Here is a 10119-nt window from a genome sequence, read left to right as displayed (position 1 = left end):
CAGTCAGGCTGTGCCAGAAAGCCGTACTGGAACAAGGTCCCCCTTGACTCACTGCCTCTCTTGTGTTTCATAGACAGACCAGTTTGTAACACAGATTTCTGTTTGTCATGTGTTTCTCATTCACCTAGGGCAGAGATGAGCTTCATTTTTGTTCTAACTGAACCAAATGCTCAACCAGTCAATGTTAGGACTGTGAGACATCTAGAAGTCATCTCATATCCTTTGCTGAGAGCTCGTACAGTAGATAGGAGTCAAGAAGTCTCGGTTCAAATTATTAAAAATTTGGGCCATACATATCATCTCTCAGAAACTTTCCGTGCTCTCCCCAATCCCTCCCCTTTCTGCTTTAATTTAATTTTTTTATTTTGAACTTAAACACCCCCTAAAAGAGCATTTCCACACACTCAGCAGAACACAAAAAGAGGATGTTAAATGGAGCTGTGAATCTATTTCATACCACTTGCTTAGATATATATATATGATAAATTTCACATGTTAATTTCAAAACTGTCTTTTGAACCTCCTTCTGTGTATTTTTTAATAATTTGAACTGGACCTGCAGTCAAGAAGATCTGGGTTCAGATCTGGGTTCAAATCTGGCTTCATATACTTACTAGCTACAAGTAAGGGACCCTGAGTAAGTCACTTTGCCTCTGTCTGCCTCAGTTTCCTCAACTGTAACATGGGGATAATAATCACAGCTACTTCCCAGGATTGCTGCAATATCATATTTGTAAGGTGCTTTGCAAACCCTAAAGTGTATAAAAATGCTAGTTATTAAATTGCACAGTAATACCAAGAATCCAAAAGGAGCCCTCTTCATGACCTTTCTCCAGGTTGGAAATGGGAACTTCAGTTTATAGATTTTTCCAAAGGTTTTTAACTAGAACAAGCCTGTGCCTCATGAAGCAATTTTTTGGCTGAGAGGACTCTCTCTCTCTCTCTCTTTCTCTCTCTCTCTCTCTCTCTCTCTCTCTCTCTCTCTCTCTCTCTCAGGACCCAAAGTGCAGCTGTTGTTTTTTTACTTTTTAAAGAGAACAAGATGGGACAGTTTTGCTGTGTGTTCCTCCAGCTCCAGCCTACTGTGAACAATCGAATTGCCATACGGCCACTGTCAGACCAAGCCGCCCCTCTGGTCATCTGAGCAGGACACAGAGACTTCTTGAAGTAACAAGGATAGTAGTGGGGTGGTTCTGTCTGTGCCTCTTGCCAGGACATCACTCAACCATGCCATGAATCATAAGGGGAAACTGTTTCCCTCTTTTTCCACAAGCAAAACTGAGCACAAGTAGGGCAATCATGTTTCAAGGGCTTGAAGATTCCCTGGTACACAGAAGAGGATAGCTGCCATATTAGGTTAAGCTAGCGCACTTGCTCAGGAGCAACATAGGAAAATAGGCAGGCTGTGATCAGCCACACTGACTCACTTGCTTTTTGAATGCCGCCATTTCCATCTCCGTCCCTTTGCACTTGCTATCTCTCATGCCTGGAATGCCCTCTCTTCTCACTTCCACCCCTCAGAATCTTTGGCTTCTGTCAAGACTCACCTACCGCTCAGATGAAGTCTTCCTTGATGTTTCTGGCTGCTAATGCCATTCCCTTCTCCAAAAAAAAAAAAAATCATTTGTATTCATTTTGTGTGTATGTATACAGACACATATTTATTTATTTATTTGTTTGTTTGTTTGTTTGTTTGTTTGTTTGTTTATGTAAAATTCTCCAGGTCATTAGTCTAGGGATTTCCAAGTGAGGAAATACCCTCTACCCTCACAGATCAGCACCAACTCTGTGAATTACAGGCTTCCCTTGGGGCACTGACAGGTTGGGACTTGTCACAGTCCCCACACAGTGAGTTTATGTCAGATTTACTTGAACCCAGGTGTCCTTGGCCCTAGACTCAGATAGGCAAGTTTTCACCTTGTCTTTCCTAAAACCAGGCCATTACATCACTTCCTAGAATCTTCTGGCCCTCTCCCCAACTCTTCCCTTTTCTATTTTAATTTAATTTTTTTAATTCTGAACTTAAACACCCCGAAAAGAACAATGCTACACAGGAACTGAGCTAGTTTGTGAACCTGTTCTCCCTTCCCCCCGAAATGAGGTGGCATAGACAGAATTATGCCCTCCACAGTGTTTGTACTTTATTCTAACTGTATTGTTAAGTGATTATTCCTTTGTAAAAGCTATGGGATGTTAAATAATTAAGTGGAACTTGCTACTGGGCCCATAAAATTGAGGGGAATGCTACCAGTGTAGACAAGCTGAAAGGGTCCTCAGAGGCCATGTAGGCCAACCCCTTCATTTTACAGATTGGGAAACAGAGGCCACAGAAGAATGTGCTAGGAATTGGGTGATCCTGATTGTGTGATTCCTCGATATTTGAACTCACACTTGTGTAGATTGGCATCTTTCTCCTCCAGTCTCTCCTGTGCCCTCTGACATTCCACCTTAAAAAAGAGTTATTCTTGTGCCTAAGCTATCTCCTCTACTAACTAGATGTTATGGTCCTAGAGGGCAGAGGCAGTTTTCCCCTTTGTCTTTGTATCCCCTAAGCCTATTATCAGGCACGTAGTAGGACCTCAATAAATATTCCTTAAATTGAATCTCATTGAGTAAATTAAGACATCCAATTAAATTCAGTAAACATTTAGTGACTGTCTACACTATGCCAGGCACTGTGGTTGACACTAGGAATTCAAAGACAAACAAATAAAAACCAAAATGGCCCTGGCCTTCAAGGAGTGTGTATCCAAATGGAGCTTGTGTTATTCCCTAGTGTTATCCACCAGAGAGTCGAACTCAGAGGGATGAAGATGGTGGGAAAGAGGAGGAGAGAGGAACAAAGTCTGGTCCATCTTTGGTGGGTTGCCAAAGTGGGATTATCTGGACAGTCCAGGGGCAGGTGAGCTCTGGGAAGATGGCATGGGATAGAAAACATCAAAGACATTCTGTCTACTTCACAGTGTGGCTTAAGGCCAACCCTTTCCTGAAGGCCCCCCCAAAAGATCTTGCTCAGTTTCATCAACCATATTCTCTTTCCCCTTCCCAGTCTAAACAACACTAGGCACATCCACATTTCCTCTGGAGCTGTGGAGAGATGTAACTCTCCTTTTGTGACAAGTAGAAAAAAAATGGTTCAAAAGTCAGAAGACCTGGGTTCAAGTCTAACCTCTGAAACTTACTAGCAGTGTGATCATGGGCATGGTGACTGGTGCTTTGCCCCAGGACACCAAAACTAGACATCTTTCAACAGCATAAAAACAAATCAGAGCCATCTCCACGCCCTGATCTGTATGTTGCCACTGGACCCAGATGGCTCTAGAAGAGAAAGTGAGGTTGGTGACTTTGCATAGCCCTCCTCACTTAAATCTAATTCACTTGCATGTCATGGCATCACCTCCTTGATGTCATGGTCCTCTTTGAGAATGAAGGACAAACAACAACAAAAACAAATCAGCTTAGCACTTAGTTACAAAGAATAATTGGTTCAAAGAAGATGTTACCCCACCATTCTCCCTCACTGTGTCCCATCCTTGCTTTGGTAACCTTCCCAGCTGTAATCTTGAGTTGGGTTCTCAGGCTCTCTGTCTCCTCTCTCCTCACCCCCAGTTGAGGGTACAATCCATTTGACTTGCTCCCATCCTCAATCATGGACTTTATCCCTAACCCTAGTCAGGTTTCTGGGGGGTTTTTTGTTTGTTTTTGCAGATCTCTAATGTTGCAATGAGAGTGTGAATGGAGAACTGCAACCTAAACCTACCATCAATCAATCAATCAATGTGTATTAAGCACCTACTATGTGTCAGGCACTGTGATAAGTACTGGAGATATAAAAAGGCAGAAGACAGTTCCAGCCCTCAAGAAGCTTACAATCAAGTCAAGTTACAATCAAGTCAAGTAGCTTCTGGGGAAAAAGAAGCAACTGAAAAGATAAGAAAAAAACAACAACTGAAAAGACACATTCAGTTCAGTTGTGTCTGACTCTCTGTGACCCCATTTTGGGGTATTATTGACAAAAATAGTGGAGTGGTTTGCCATTTCCTTCTCCCACTTACTTTACGGATGAGGAAACTGAGTTAACTGACTTGCCCAAGGTCACACAGCTAGTAGATGTCTGAGGCTAGATTTGAACTCATAAAGCTGAGTCTTCCTGACTCCAAGTCCAGTGCTCAATCCACTGTGCCACCTAGCTTCGGTCTTACGTAAAGAAAAGATAACACAAGCTAAGAAGAAAGTCACATGGGGCTAACTTCCACAGGCTGTCTTAAAAACTCAAGCTACATGCTTTCTTTTCAGGGTCACTGCCTCTTTACTGTTCTCTCCAGTGAGAAAGGCTTCGTTAGAACCAAACCTTCCGGTGTAATTAATGCTGAGAAATTCATTCCACCCACCCACTGTCTGTCTGCCTGGTCTTAGAAAAGAACCAGTAGATGAGGCTGAGTCCAGAATCCTGGGTCCTAGTTCATGCTCTGCTACCAACTAGCTATGTGGCCTTGGACAGGTTCCCTGACCCCTCTGGGCACAAGCTTCCTTCTCTGTCAATGGCGTTGGCCAAGATGAGCTCCAGGGCCCCTCCCAGCTCTGATCTTCTGAGATTCTGTGTATGTCTGGGTCTCAGGGCAAGACTGAAATCCTTTTTAGTAGAGCTGTTTTGTCTCTGACCTCTTCTTTGTGCTTCCATTATTTCTCTTCTGTAAGGTGACAAAACTCAGCCAGCTCTCAAGGAAAGTCCCAAAGACCCCAGGACACCTGGGTCCTCTCTCTCCCCACCCCCGCTCCCAATCCTATACTATTCTCATTCAGATCTCCTGCAACTCTCATCTGGGAAAAATTCACCAACTACTCTGCTGCCACCTCTATTTCCTTCTCTTTGCAACAATTGCATGGATGAGACACTGGCCAAGAAATTTGAGATGAGATTTTGTCATTGTCTCACTGGGTGGGACCCTGTCTTTTCCCTATCACTCCCTCCCAGGAACCTCAGACCTCCTCTGCTCACTGTTGCTACCTTGGTCTCTGTCTTTTTACACTCTGCCCTCCATTCACATGACCGAATTTTCACTGCGTTATTCCGTTTCTCTCTTCTCACTCTTCTGCTTTCACATTTCCAGTAGAGAAATTTGAAAAAGGAATATTCTCCCCTCCCCCAGCACTCCTGGCCTTTTTTCTGCTTTGAGACAGCAGAGGGGATGGAAGACATGATTTCCTGGCTAGTTCAAGTCTCAGCCCTGCCTCCCATCTATCAATCAATCTATAAGCATTTATTTTTTTTTTTACTTCTCTTTTTTGGTGAGGCAATTGGGGTTAAGTGACTTGCCCAGGGTCACACAGCCAGTAAGTATTGTGTGTCAGAGGTCAGATTTGAACTCAGGTCCTCCTAACTCCAGGGCTGGTGCTCTATCCACTGTGCCACCTAGCTGCCCCTGAACTATAAGCATTTCTGAAGTGCCCCTATGGGCTGGACACTGTGCAAGGAGCCGAGGAGACCAAGATGAACCAGCTCCTGCCTTTAAGGGGCCTACATCCTATCAGGGAAAAGAAAGGTCCACATCCAAGTATATGCAAATTCTAAGATAGGCACAAGAACTAGATGGGCCTGTGATTTCTTTGGTACAGAGAACTCCCCAGTGAGGACGGTCCCTCTACCAATGCAGGTTGACACCTCCTCTGAAACTTCTTGTCTTAAAAAATCGCCCAGAGCACTGAGAGGTTAATGACTTACCTGGGGTCATACAGTTGCTTTAAGTCAAAAGGTAGGATTTGAACCCAGGTCTTTGTGACTTCTAGGCCTAGGCAGCAGGCCATGCAAAATATAGACAGAATAAATACAGTGTAATTTGGTAGGGAACACACCAGCCAGTTGGGTAGATCAGGAAAGACTTCATCTCAAAAGAAAGAGGTGCATAAGCTAAGCTTTAAGGAATCCAGGGATTCAAAAAGAATGAAGTGAGGAGGGAATGAATCCCAGGCAAGGGGCACCAGCTGTGCTAAGGCATAAGGACGGGAGATGGACCATTATTACATGTGAAGAACAGCAAGACCAGTCTGGCCGGGACCGTAGAATGCATGAAAGAGAATGCACTATCGGAAACATGCTGAGGTGGGTCAGAGCTAAGTTGTAAAAGACTTTAAACATCGTACCAAAGAGAGTTGTATTCAATCCTCAAAGTCATAGGGAGTGACTGGTGTTTATTGAGTGGCAGAGTGACGTGACCAGACCTGTAATTTAGGCATATCACTTTGGTAACTGTATAGAAGAGAATGGGATGGAGAGGGAAGAGAACAGAGGCAGGGAGATAAGATAGGAGGCCATAGCAATAGTCCAGGTAAGGGTGATGAACAGGGTAACATATAATTATACACAAAGAGTAATGTGGGAAGTGGCTGGTCCTTGGCACACACTCAAATCTGCCCTTTCTGGTGGCTCAGACAGAGCATGCACAGCGATCGCCTGCCTTGTTCCAAACAGCTGAGGTTAAATTGAGTAAGGATTCTAGATCAGGGGAAAAACACGACACTCAAGTATTGTTTGCATTGAGATGAACAAGATATACGGGTACCTGATCTATTTGCAGGCAGTAAACAAAGAAATGTAAGGCAAAGGATTTACTGATTTACTTTGTCCTAAATTTCTCTACAGAGCTAGAGATAGAAAAAAAAATTCGACCAACTCTTGTTGCTCGATAAATGTCAAACCGAAGAGGAAATGCATCTTGGGAGCCTGTTTCCCACCACGCATGCCTGAGGGGCTGCTGCTCATGTAATGATGAGAAGTCTCATCATTAATGGATGATTGGTGGATGCAGAAAATATAAGCAATGACTGTGGATGTGCTCACTCAGAACTGAAGGGATGACCTACCAATGTCTCAGTTTCTTCTCCCTCCTGGTGGCTAGCAAGGTCAGTACCTCTGTGAGTGGCTGGCAAGGGAAGTGGAAATAAGCCATGGTCTCCAACCCAACATCCATCTGCCCCTGAGCACATGGCACTTTTGTTTCTACTGTGTGTATCCTTTCCCAATAGTAGGTATATGATTACTACAAGGTAGACATGTCCAAGTATTTTGAATTCAGAAGTCCTAAAGTCAATGAGAGTTGATAGCACAGTCCCCTGGAGCCAAAGCAGTGGCTGCCAAAGTGGTAAGAAGCTGATTACAGTAAATGCATACGGAAGGATGTGGAGAGGCATTGGTACAAGGGTGGCGACGGCTTCAGAGACTGTGGCTCCTTGGGATTGGTGGAGGTGTTAGCTATGGATTCTGGAAAGGCACCTAGTAGAGAAGTCTACCCAAGGGGAACCTCTTGAGGATTCCATGAAGGGAGAAAAGGACTTTCAAATCCACATTCTCAAGTACCATTTTATTCATTGTCCTCAAGGACCTTGTGTGCGAGAGGGAGAGTAGCCTCTTGGTTTAAGGGGGATTGTTTCTCAACAACTTTTTTCACTATACCCTCTCAGCAAATCTCTCTCTCTCTCTCTCTCTCTCTCTCTCTCTCTCTCTCTCTCTCCAATTTTTAGTTTTGAAAAACACAAATGCTTAACTATAAAAGGAAACACTTGATATAATTTTTTTTTTCAGTGATTTGGAATATGTGGATAAACCCTATATCTAAGATACATACAAAATGAAACTTTTGGAAACATAACAGGTTCTCATTTCCATGTGTCTCTCAGTGGAGGTTTGAGGAGGCAGTGGGGTGGGAGAAGCTTCCTGAACTATTCTCACAGCAGAAGGTGCGATAGATCGATTCCACCAGATTGAATCTACTTCCAATCGATTCCCCAAATGTTATAAAGCGCTCCCCTTCCTATTTGAAATGTTTGTCTCTGACCAAAGCTCTGAGGAGATGCCAAGCCTTTAGGCACGTGTTCCATAGAAATGTTAACCAGTGAGCCTCTGGGTATGTGTTCTCACTAGGAAGAAACGACAAAACACACTGCCTTCCGGAGGCAGAAAATGTTCACGCTAATACTTCTGCCATTATGAAACAACGTAGATGAGACAATGTCTCTGCCATAGGAAACTGCCTGCTGTTCATTTGGAGCTGAAAAAACCCCGAAGTTTTCTTGAAAACATTAAACGAAGCAAACTGTGACCTTTCTTTCTTGAGAGGAGGGCTAAGAGACATTGATCAAGGGAGAGTCACAAGTATTTCTACCTATTGACCGGTGTAGATTTCATCATTTTACCTGAGGATGATTGGTGTTGTAGGCAGGCAGCCCTTCACAGTACCGTCGCTGACCTGCAGCAACACACAGCTTTAAAGCAGACTGCTAGTGTCCTGACAAGGCAACACTTTCTCCACCAAATTGTATTGCACGAGAGAGCTTTTTGCATACGCAAATAATCAGACTGAGTTTCTTTCCCGGTAGGGAAATGGTATAGTAATCATGGCAGCTGCAGTCCTCCAAATATCAACTAACGAGAAGCATACACAAAATAACTCAAAGACATCGAACACTTAAACATTGGGAGGAGTAATTATGTAATTAAGGCAAAGGGGAATCTGACCACAGTAGTGAGGTCTGCAAACAGATAGCTCTAACTAAAGTGCAGTGTGTTTATCTGTCCTTGACAATGGGATTAATCTCCCTTTGGAGGAAAAGTGGAAATCTTTGTGAACTCGGTGAGTTTTTACTTATTATTTCCCCCCGCTTTAAATTATCTTAGTTAACTTTTCTAACTATTATTCACGTATCTCCTCTCTGACCCCATCACCACCACCACAATATGGGCGGAATCCTCAAAGTCCCCCTCAAATTCAAGCCAGCAAGAGGATTACAGAGATGCATAAATTTACCCAGGACTTTCTGGGCTACAACAAACACCCCAGTCGTGGAACTCAAAGCAAGACACTTCACTTTGAGTAAGTCTTCCTGGATTCTCATTCTCCAGCAACCAGACTCTTAAAGGAAATAACTGTCCTGGTTATTCATTGAAAGAACAGTGTGAAATTTTAACTGACTTCCCCATTTAACTCTGAACTACATGGGAAGACTTTAGTGTCTGATAAAAATAAGATTACAAAATGACCTATTATTTTCTTCACCTTTATCTCACCTTTCCCTAAATCTGCTTACAATTGTTTTTAAATATCCCACTTCACTTTATGGTACAAATCAAACTGCTAAAACTAACTTTTCAAAACATCGCCATACTCCCTAAGCAAAACTACAGCTGAGGTTAAATTGAGTAAGGATTCTAGATAATGGGAAAAACAGGACACTCAAGTATTGTTTGCATTGAGATGAACAAGATATACAGGTACCTGATCTATTTGCAGGCAGTAAACAAAGAAATGTAAGGCAAAGGATTTACTGATTTACTTTGTCCTAAATTTCTCTACAGAGCTAGAGATAGAAAAAAAAAAAATTCGACCAACTCTTGTTGCTCGATAAATGTCAAACCGAAGAGGAAATCATGTGCTCTTCTCCAAGAACCAGACTGACAGGGTGGTAGCCGGACCTTCATTTTCAGGGCTGTTGAAAGTGCTGTGTTGTCCTGCTAGAAGGATGCTTTTCCGTAGAGGGTTGTAGTTTCGGGTGAGCCATCTGAGCTGCAGCAGGGCATGTCACCCCTTGCAATAACACCAGAGATGTACAAGTTGATTTAGGTGCTTTCCCTTTCATGATCATCCTTATCTCCCTCTTCTTTGGCATCTCCACTATGAGGGGGTTCTACACAATTCTCATGCCTCCAGCTTTTACTGCAGGAGGCTTCCAGCTCTAGTCTCTGCTTTCTTGTCAGCAGGCAAAGACATTGTGGACCCTGACTTGCTCCCTCCTTTTTCCAGCAAATCTCTTTTCTAAAATTTAATGGCATTTAATTAATTGAGTTACAACACTAGAAACTCCAATTCTCTAGGATTACCCCTAGATTCCTAAGGGGAGTAGTAGTCAGCCACTCTTCGGAGACCCCAGCCCGCGAGTGGAGTACCCAGGTGAAGGAGTAACCCTGGAGATGGTAGGCCATAAAAGTAGATATAAGATAATTTGGGGTACAGGGAGTCACTAACACCTGGGTAGATCAAGAAAGGCCTCATGTAAGAGGAAGAAAGACTTGGGCTGAGCTTTGAAAAAAAAATTTAAGATTCTAAGAGGCCCATGTGGAGAGAGGAG

At 43.3% G+C, this 10119-nt stretch overlaps 1 pseudogene; it reads right to left on the bottom strand.

The window, feature by feature from the left end:
- Positions 1-9474: 9474 nt before the first annotated feature.
- LOC114041815 lies at positions 9475-9761 on the bottom strand (annotated as a pseudogene).
- Between the last annotated feature and the right edge of the window lie 358 nt (positions 9762-10119).

Source organism: Vombatus ursinus, unplaced genomic scaffold (assembly GCF_900497805.2).
Source record: "Vombatus ursinus unplaced genomic scaffold, bare-nosed wombat genome assembly UNPS02014181.1, whole genome shotgun sequence".
Classification (NCBI taxonomy): domain Eukaryota; kingdom Metazoa; phylum Chordata; class Mammalia; order Diprotodontia; family Vombatidae; genus Vombatus; species Vombatus ursinus.
The sequence above is the reverse complement of the archived record's forward strand: the minus strand, read 5'-3'. Positions and strand labels throughout refer to the sequence as shown.